Source organism: Aplysia californica, unplaced genomic scaffold (assembly GCF_000002075.1).
Source record: "Aplysia californica isolate F4 #8 unplaced genomic scaffold, AplCal3.0 scaffold00248, whole genome shotgun sequence".
Lineage (NCBI taxonomy): Eukaryota > Metazoa > Mollusca > Gastropoda > Aplysiida > Aplysiidae > Aplysia > Aplysia californica.
Genome location: NW_004797518.1, coordinates 339,275 through 348,988, shown reverse-complemented (window position 1 = coordinate 348,988; position 9,714 = coordinate 339,275). Strand labels below are relative to the sequence as shown.

Sequence of the window (9,714 nt, the reverse complement as noted above, 5' to 3'; positions counted from 1 at the left end):
ACAGACAGACAGACAGACAGACAGACAGACAGACAGACAGACAGACAGACAGACAATCAAACAGACAGAGAGGAAGGGAAGGGGAGAGAGAGACTAAATGTCAATGGGAGAGAGGATAAACTAGAGGAAGGGATCAAACATAAGCATAGGGGGCTCTCGTGACATAGAGGTTAAGGTGTCGGCCTCTCATTCAAAGGTCCCGGGTTCGAATTCGGGTAACAATTGAAATATTTTCTTCTCAAAATTAGTCTCTTTTCACCTCCTTTCCTGGTTTCTAGCAATGTTCTGTCGTCTGCTTTCGTCTCCTCTTTCTGCGCCTATCCCCTCACCTCCTTTGCCCCCTCTCTGAGCTCCTGAGTCTTTCTGCAGCCTTTCTACTGCTACTCATTGACTCCTTCTTACTGCTGTCTTTCTGCCACACCCCTGATCTTCTGTTAGGAAAGATCTATACCTAGCCTTCTCGGAAAAGGGCGAAAATTGTCGCAGGGCCCGTGTGCAAGTTGCGCACGTTAAAGATCCCTTGGTGGTCTAAAATCGATAAGAGTAGGCTTCGGCCGCCACCCGGGCAAAATTCAAAATGTCATACCAACTGAAAAAGTTACATGTGTCCCGAACTCAAATGACCTTATTATGCAGTTTCGAGCGGCGCCGTGAAAGACTTACCAAAAAAAACAACCTACAAAAACCCCAATAAGCATCGTAATATTTTGCTTCTTTCTTGACTTCGCACAGAAAGCTTATCAGTCAGTCGTTAACATTTTCATGAAGAGCATATCTGTGAAATCGACTTTTTTGTTATCCTTGTCTATAATATACTGTCACAGGAAAAATAATGTCTCAGGAACAATCAGGAAATCCTGTAATATTGCAACAATGAGTATACCCTTTTGACTTTCCCTCCCTTTGCATGCCAGTAAAAATCTGAGCCTCTAACATTTAAAGACTATAAACAATGAACTTTTCAGTAGCAGGATGCATTATAATGTTATATAAAATTATGAGAATCATAGCTGCATCACTGGTGTCAGTGGTGTAATGGCCAGGCACCTATCCGTCACATTCACAAGACGAAAGTTCGATTCTAGAGTGGGGAAGTTGTTTTATCGAGTACCTCTGGGCAACCCAAGTTGGGCCTCCAGGTGATCTAAATTATTGTCTATTGAGGGGGGGGGGGGGGCTTAAAGAGTTTGCAATAACAATTCAACATGTTATTCGTTTGACATACAACACGATTCTTGAATTTGATGCCGCATTCCCAAACAAAAAGACAAAGAGACAATGCTGAATGAAAACCACCTCAGATGTGTACAGAAAGCTGGTGTTTGACCGCCTTTTCAAAGTAGCCCACATGTGAAGGAAATTTTACTATATTGTTGTACTGACACTGAAACCCGCTGCTCCCCATCTGTGTTTTGTTGACACCCTTGGGTTTAAGTGAAGAACTTCAAAAGTTATGAAAAAGAAAACATTTCCACAGAATGGACAGAAAAAGAGGAATTTTGACCGGGTAATGTTCTTCTTCAAAAGGTTTCACCACGCTATTATGGGTAAGCGGTGTCCATTCACGCTGCACTTCGAGAACATTCCCGTTTATCTTCCATTTTGTATCTGGGCCGCATGCCCTTCTCCCCGCAGTATCGTGGCATTTTATAATCCTTTCCTTCTGCAAAAAGTAAATTATAGCCACCAGGGTTGGGTTGGTTTAAATCAGGTTGATTTAAATCAGTTGATTTTTTAAATAAAAATCAGTGATTTAAATCAGTTGATTTTTTAAATAAAAATCAGTGATTTAAATCACTTTTTTTTAAAAATATTTTTATTCAGTTTTTACATATTTCAACATTCAGAATTCCTTTCCTTGCTTTCATAAAACAGATATATGGTTAAGTAGACTAATTAATCATGCTTAAAAGTCTGCTTTCCTTCCTTTCACTGTAAAATAATACAGTATTCAATTTACTTTTTTCCCATAATTGAAATCAGAGCTGGGTTGATTTAAATCAGTTGATTTTTTTTATTTAAATCAACTTGATTTTTAAAATAAAAATCAGTGATTTAAATCACTTTTTAAAAATGTATTCAGTTTTTATATTTATTTGAACATTCAGAATTCCTTTCCATGGTTTTATTAAACAGATATAAGGTTTAGTAGACTAATATAATCATGCTTAAAAGTCTGTTTTCCCCCTGTCACTGTAAAATAATACAGTATTCAATTGACTTTTTTTCATAATTGAAATCAGGGTTAGGTTGATTTAAATCAGGTCGATTTAAATCAGTTGATTTGAAAAAATTTAAATCAACTTGATTTTAAAAATAAAACTCAGTGATTTAAATCACTTTAAAAAAATGTATTCTGTTTTTACATCTTTAAACATTCAGAATTCCTTTCCTTGGTTTTATAAAACAGATATAAGGTTTAGTACACTAATTTAATCATGCTTAAAAGTCTGCTTTCCCCCCTGTTACTGTAAAATAATACAGTATTCAATTTACTTTTTTTTTTCATTATTGAAATTAACATTTTCTTTTTCTTTTTAGACAAACACAAGCGCACACACACACACACACACACACACACACACACACACACACACACATACACACACACACACACACACACACACACACACACTGTAATAAAATGCAAGTTTATCTATGCATAATTACCCCCCCCCCCCCCCTTCCTTTTAGACTGACATTTTTCTCATTTCTTGTCTGTAGCCATAATTCACTGATAAATATATATATATTATATTAGGAGAGCGGCTTTTTTTTTTGCGGTGGCTTAAATAACTCAATAGTAAAAAAGAAACAATCCTTTTTCCATTAAAAAAGAAATATCTTTTTTCCAACCCAAAAATCCAAAACTGTGTCGACATTTTTAAAAAAATCCAAAACATCCAAAAAATCCAATTTAAATTAAAAAATCTTGATTTAAATTTTAAAAATCGATTTTTTAAAATTTTTATTTAAAAAATCAAAAAAATCACCAACCCTGATAGCCACTCATGTGGTCGCTCACCGCAACCGTAACAGACCACTGTATAACACGTAGCTACAACTCCGCTGTGACCCCAGTGATGACAGTATATTATTATGTTGCGCACTACGTCAAAGTGTGTGTGTGTGGGGGGGGGGGGGGGGGTATGCTTTATTTTCTCCTTTTTTCTTGCTTAAAAGAGTGTAGAAATTAGAGAGGAATAACGCTTTTATCAGTGGCTGGAAAATTATTTCGCGCTATTATCTATCTCGTATCAGAACAGCAATAGTTTGTTGTGTGAATTAATAATGCAGGGTGAAAGGAACTAATAGCAAGTCCTGGGTACACCAACAACTCAGTATCCTGTTAGACTGATTTTTCCGATTCAAAATTCAGGCCTCCACAGGGGATTTTTGGACTCTTGGACTTTGTTTCTGGCTTCTTCAAGATGTTTTATTCATTCTGGCTTCGTTCCAAGGGAAACTTGTATTGCAATCCTAACTAACAAAAACCTAACGTAACACGTTAGCATGGTCGCCATTATGCAATAAATGTCCTCCTAGAAGATCATACAAGGTGTCTCCACCCCCACCCCCCAACAACCCCTAAAAACAGCTTCGAGCAGCAACAGCAACCCTCCTCTCCACACCCACCCCTTTTTTAAACTATCTATCTATCTATCTATCTATCTATCTATCTATCTATCTATCTATCTATCTATCTATCTATCTATCTATCTATCTATCTATCTATCTATCTATCTGTCTATCTATCTGTCTATCTGTCTGTATATCTATCTTTGCATAATGATCTTTAAAGAGTCTTGAGTCCAGGAGAAAACAGAATTTCCGCTGAGATGCTTAAAACGATTGGAAAAGAAGTTTATGAGATATTACTTTTTCTATTTAACGAAATTCTTGAAAAAACAACACGCCTTTGGAATGGAGAAAGAGAAATATAATAAAACTACCTAACAGTGTGTTTGGGGGGGGGGGGGGGGGGCTTAAAAGAGTGTAGAAATTAGAGAGGAATAACGCTTTTATCAGTGACTGGAAAATTATTTCGCGCTATTATCTATCTCGTATCAGAACAGCAATAGATGAGAGACGAAGAGAGGAGCAGGCAGGTTTTTGACTGAGGAGATCATGTACAGATCAGCTGTTTGTTCTGAGAAATATGGTAGAACAAAGCAAAGAATGGAATGTCCCAATTATTTTGAAGTTTGTGGACTTTAAAAAAGCCTTTGACAGCCTAGACCGAGAGGCTCTGTGGAAATGTCTTGCAATTTATGGCATCACAACAAAAATAATAAACTGTATAAGATCATTATATTCCCAAGCAAGCTGCTGTGTCCCTGTTGAAAGAGAACTATCTACACCTTTTGAAGTAAATACTGGTGTTCGACAAGGTTGCATATTATCACCTGTACTTTTTGGAATTGTGATCGATTTTGTAATGAGACAGAGCAAAGACATTGAAAAGGACATTGGATGGACACATGGTACATTTAGGTGATTTAGATTTTGCGGATGACATTTGCCTGCCTATTAAACACCACAGTGCAGGAAATAAACAATTTCCTTTTAACGAACTAGCAAAAGCTGAGGAAAAAGTTTGTCTTTTAATAATGTTTGTAAAACAGAAGTACTACGATATCTTCAGAAACTACGCCCATCACTCTTTATAGAGAACCCCTTGAAGAAGCTAATAGTAAATTCATGGCAGCATTATATCCAAAACTGCAGACTGCCTCAACAACGATCATCAGAGACTTAGAAATGTATGGAACGCTTTTGTGAAATTAAAAACTATATGGAAGTCAAAAATCGTTTCATTGAAAACGAAATTTAAAAATACATAATAGCAACACTTTTGCTGTATTGACGTATAGTTCAGAGATATGGAAAACAAACAAAACAATTCAACGAACATTAAAATGCTGCCAAACAAAATGTTTACGAAGAATATTACTAATAAAACGGAATGAATTTATTACAAATAACGAATTGTTGGAAAGAACTAGAATTGAAAATATCAATACACCCATAAAAAGGACAAGTATGAGATATCTAGGACATGTTCTAAGAATGCAGAAGACAAGATTGCCCTACCAGACATGGTATTGGAAACAAACTGGAAAAAGAAAACGAGGAAGACAAACTGGAAGCTATAGAGGCACAATAGGGGATGAGGTAATCACTCAGGGCCTAGATTTGCCGAAATTGAAGTACGTGGACTGTGACAGGCAAGCGTGGTGTCGACTGCTCTTCGTCTTATGCACCTTACGGTATAGGGAGAGGGTAAGTGAAGAGTCAAGGGTTTACTAACAAGCAGCCAGCAGCCGTGAAGAGGACTCCTTCACGAAAGGACATTGTGATTGAGAAAAGAGTACAGCCTGGTGAAGGAAGAAGGAGCAGCCTGCGTGGCCCCATCACACGCTACAACAACCAACTGATGGTGAAGACAATCAGCCTGCCCACACTGAAATGGACCCTAATGAAGAGGGACGAGGAAGCATGGAGCACCCCGTCTTCCTAAGACCCCAGTTCTATATTCAAGTGTTCAAGTATTCGAACAAGAAGTCTCGCGTATTAGTGTTGTAGATGCTTACCTCCCGTCCACGTTGAAAAAATTGAAACTTTTAAAGTCGATTAATTCTAGGAGGCGGGCTGCTTCGACCCAGCAAGTTTGGGTAAAGACAGATGACACATCCCTTCAAAACGACGAGCGTACTCGGATGGAACATCCTCCTTTTGTTTACGTAGAGGTTTTACGGCGCTCGCAACTGCATAAGGCCATATGAGCGCCAAGAACATCCTCTGCTTTGTTCAAACCTCGCAATCAGTGAAAAGTGCGAAACAAGGTCTAACGTGACAAAATGTGGACATCGCAAACTAAAATCTCCACAGATCGCCCGTTTTGATCGGGCACTGACCTAGATTATCTCCCAGTTCAAGTGTTCGTCACGATTCTACCCCGTCCAAGGTACACGAAGTGATACGCGAAACCAGCGCACGTCAATATAAAATTCACCGTGTGTCATCATAGACACAAATATATACATCTCTCAGCTGCCGCTGGCTTGGTATTAAACATTTCAAAACTGCCCAGGGCAATGTCACCTTGTTTGTTGAACCCAGCCTGTGGCTCTCTTTCTTTGCTAATTGAAGCAGCCCCCTCCCGTCTCCACCCCCCCCCCCCCTTTTTTTCCCACACATAATAGTTTTGTAAAAAAAAAAATGAAAGAAAAAAAAAGCCTAAACCTGGACAAAAAACAAATCTAAAAAGGTTTCAGTGTGATCACTCCAAGGTTCACTGAAGCTCGATATTCTTGTAATTTGACTACAGTTAAAAACGCCCACAGGAGTTGATCTTTAGTCCTGCTCTCCTGATAAAGGTTGCTCTCTTTCTTCAGATAAAGGTTTTTTAAAAGCTGTAAATCATAATAATTATTTTCAGTCTATTCGGGGGATATTTTCTGCTGGTAGATTTATCTGAAACAATTCATCTTGAAAGGGTGACCTCTTAAAAAGCTGTATTGTGGAAGAGGGTTTTAAATCCCTTTCAACAAACAAAAATGCTATTTTAGGGGCTGGATCTGCGATTCAACGTCCAACTCCGATAGCAGCACGCCTAGTGAAGGCAGAGGCTGGATACCAACTGGACTATACGCACAATGGTATCTCCAACTAAAACAAAAATTGTAACATCAATCAATGCTCGTCTACATCGAGGTCGAGTCGAGCTACCAAGTTTAACATATTCGTCAAGGAGGCCAATCCAAGGAGAAGACACTTGAACAATATACAAGTCTGGTGACAAAATATCACAACGAATCTTTTGATCAACTCTGATGGGAACTTGTATGAGGAATCTGTTTTCGACGTCAGTTTTGCATGAACGTGTACATATAGCTGGAGAACAGATTGCCCAAAAGTAAACTGTTCGTGTTTACTTTCGATGGCACTTAGGAATTAATTTAAATTTGAGCCTTGGCAACAAGTTCTCCCGTTGAGCAAAAGTACTTGTACATGGAGTCGTTGGAACCATTGTAATCTCAGCCGTTCATTGATCTGCAAGCCATTTATATCTTAAAGTGTTGATGGAAATCCTAGACTAAAACGTGAAGGACCGTATTGGTAAATAAAGAAAGCTGAATTTGTGTATTGATTTTTTTTGTTTTCGATATGGCATACTTTATGAAGAGCATTGTATCTGTACTGCCGAGCATTTTGGCTAGAAATCTTTTTTAACTTTTAGATTTTAAAAAGTAGTGAGCAAAATGTACTGCTTTCTGACGCAGAAATATTGAATTAGGGTATTCTGTCAAAAACTATGATGAGTAGCAAAAATCTGTTTTGTCAGGAGATAAAATTTTATTGCCGGATTGTAAGAAAAATTTGAACTTTCTCAGGCAAAACCATTTGTTCTAGACTGGGTTTTTTTATTTGTATAAAAATAGGCATATTGTGAACTTTGAATTTCTTACAGAACCGAACATTGATCTGGAACTTGACAGAAATAAATCCAATAATCACTGTTTCAATGGGAACACCAAACGAATTTGAAAAACAATTCATAAAAACTGCTGAAACTGAAAATTGGCATTGAGCATAGCTTCCTCGAGCTTAGTGGTATCTGGCACTAGTCCCATTTTCAGGAATTGATGTTAATCACTTTGAAAGCATTAAATTCGAGTTGCAAAAACGGGACGGGAGTTAGTTCAAAATCAAACTGAAATTCTATTGAGTGCGGGTAATAACCGTGATAAATTTGGGATCAAAGGGAAGATTTTTTCAACAGTCTTGACAGCTGTAAAACTGGTGTTAGTGCAAGATAGCACCCAGCTCGCACATGTTGGCTCTCGTAGTCTAGAGGTACAGTGTTCGTCTTTCATTCACTTGGCCCCGGGTTCGAGACCTGACAGCAACGGAAAATGTTACTTATCTAGCAGTTTCTTCTTTCACCTCCTTTCTTGTTCTATAAACATGTACTGTCATTTGTTTTCATCTCCACTTTCTTCCCAAACCCCTGCCCACCCCGGCCTCCTCTGTCCTTTACTCCTGACCATTTCTACATGTACTGCTACTCCTGGTTCCTTCCTACTGCTGTCTATCAGCCACGCACCTGATCGTAAGTTAGGTAAGATCGAACACCTAGCCTTCTCGGATAAGGGCAAAAAAATGTCAGAGGTTCTGTGTGCAAGTTGTGCACATTTATAACCCATTGTTGGCTTTTAAATCGTTAACAGTCGGCTTTAGTCGCAATCAGGGCAAACATTCAAAATTAATTTCTGCCCCAAACTGAAAATACTCTAGTCCGTATAAAAACAAACAGAATACCTTCGCAATCGAAACGTAGCTTTCTGGGGACAAGGAGCCCTACTAAGTAGGGCAATGGTCGCATAAGTAAAAATCAGTATCACTGTAGGTTGAAGAACCGGCAGTCGACTACCCCTGACACTAGCCGTGGAACGCAAGAAAAAAAATCTCGCTCATACCTGTGAGTATTTTAGACCCAGGACGCACATAGCATTATAGCTTCTACTCTTGCATCCCACTCTAGCTTTAAATGGAAGGCTCTGCACCCTGATTAGAAGAAACTGAGCTGCCTTCGCCATAAGGAAAGCAGGAAAAGATCACATGCTGCCGGGATGTTGTGATAATAGAAAAAGTACTTAAATAATATCCACATTCTAGACCCCATGTCTGCGCTTCTATGAACTATTACACCATAATATTGTAACTCGTTTGGTCATTGTTCTAGCCGCGCGTAATACTATTCTTACATCATTGTAGTTCTGTATTTCTTGCAACTCAGACCCAATTCCCAAATGTGAAAACACAGATGACCACGGCTGACCAGATGGGTTTTTTTTCATTGTGAAGCTGGCTTCATAATAACTGTTCCTTAACGTCCGTGAGAACAGTGGGTATCCAGAGGTGTTTTAGAATTATTCAAGCGAGATGCATCCTGTCTCTTTTGATAAGATACTGCTCGAGGCAAAATACATGGAGTCAAAAATAACTACTATTTCATGCTATGAATTGTGAAATATAATTGTAGTTTGATTATATCACATCCAGGAACTGATAATCTTGAGCGCTCTATTAAAAGTGCTATGATTTTAAAGAGTTTTAAAAATCACTGCATTTAAGGGGAAGGGGGGTTGGGGGGGGGGGTAATCTCATCGTGAGGCAGACAGTGAAACTAGCATCGCATCGATGTAGAGCAGTTGGTTAACAAATCTGGGGTACCCACGAAGTCTGCGTATATCATATAGTGTGGGTCCCAACTTTAAAAATCCATGAAAGTCTCCCTCTGTATTGGGCATCATAAAAATGGACCAGGCCCGTCGTCTTCGCAACGACCTTAAAGGCGACTAATGAGGCTTTCCCGTAAACAAAACAAATAAAAAAGAGAGCTCCTTAAAGACAAATATTACAGTGGATGGCTAAGTAAGCTGCTCGAGACTTTCGGGTGTGGGCCGGGTACACCAGGGACCATCGATTTTGATATCTTGGCACGCCCAGCGATTGTTCTTATTGAATCATGTCGCTTGTTATGTAGAAGGTATTCGTCACGAAGTCTACCCGGCTTTCGATAATGGCATGGGAGACAATTATACCCATCCAGCAAATTCAAAACCAAACAAGACTGTCTTTGCGGTGAGGGAAAAGAAAAAAGAAGGGCGCGGCGTGCGCGCAGAGAGAAAGAGAGAGAGAGAGAGA

General features: G+C 38.9%; 1 protein-coding gene across 2 annotated transcripts in view; it reads right to left on the bottom strand.

Annotated features, from left to right (window-relative positions):
• The window catches only part of LOC101852548, a 78,611-nt gene that overhangs the window by 12,627 nt on the left and 56,270 nt on the right, over window positions 1–9,714 (bottom strand). The window lies entirely within an intron of this gene.